The sequence below is a fragment of the Oncorhynchus mykiss genome, unplaced genomic scaffold (assembly GCF_013265735.2).
Source record: "Oncorhynchus mykiss isolate Arlee unplaced genomic scaffold, USDA_OmykA_1.1 un_scaffold_437, whole genome shotgun sequence".
Taxonomy (NCBI): Eukaryota; Metazoa; Chordata; class Actinopteri; order Salmoniformes; family Salmonidae; genus Oncorhynchus; species Oncorhynchus mykiss.
Window position 1 is genome coordinate 17055 of NW_023493884.1, and position 935 is coordinate 17989.

The window sequence follows — 935 nt, forward strand, 5'->3', positions numbered from 1 at the left end:
AAAAATATATATAATGGCACTGAGACATGCCCATAAAACGACACATTTTTTAAAAATGTTGTTCGCACTTAAAATAAACTGTTTAGCAGAGGATGGTTTCGATCCATCGACCTCTGGGTTATGGGCCCAGCACGCTCCCGCTGCGCCACTCTGCTTCCATCCACTTCAGAAAAGGCTAGAACTCACAATCCATGGCTTAGGAGTCCAGTGTCTTAGGCCACTGGGATACTGTGTAAACAGTATGACCTATACGAACTGTTGGAAGAGGTAAAAAAATATATATAATGGCACTGAGACATGCCCATGAAACGACACATTTTTTAAAAATGTTGTTCGCACTTAAAATAAACTGTTTAGCAGAGGATGGTTTCGATCCATCGACCTCTGGGTTATGGGCCCAGCACGCTCCCGCTGCACCACTCTGCTTCCATCCACCCCAGATGGGACTTGAACCCACAATCCCTGGCTTAGGAGGCCAGTGCCTTATCCATTAGGCCACTGGGGCACTGTCTACCTTTTGCAAATAGTATGAACTGATAGAAGCAGTAAAAACAATGTGTACTGGATAGCACTGAGACACGCAAATGAAATTTAGCTTTCTAATTTCTGTTTGCGTTTCATTTTTGAAAATAATCTGTTTAGCAGAGGATGGTTTCGATCCATCGACCTCTGGGTTATGGGCCCAGCACGCTCCCGCTGCGCCACTCTGCTCTCAGCCACTTCAGAAAAGACTAGAACTCACAATCCATGGCTTAGGAGTCCAGTGTCTTAGGCCACTGGGATACTGTGTAAACAGTATGACCTATACGAACTGTTGGAAGAGGTAAAAAAATATATATAATGGCACTGAGACATGCCCATGAAACGACACATTTTTTAAAAATGTTGTTCGCACTTAAAATAAACTGTTTAGCAGAGGATGGTTTCGATCCATC

General features: G+C 43.5%; 1 non-coding gene across 1 annotated transcript; it reads right to left on the reverse strand.

Moving 5' to 3' along the window:
* Positions 1 to 432: 432 nt before the first annotated feature.
* On the reverse strand, positions 433 to 505 carry trnar-ccu. Its single transcript has one exon. It is a non-coding gene; the product is annotated as a tRNA-Arg (tRNA).
* Positions 506 to 935: the final 430 nt, after the last annotated feature.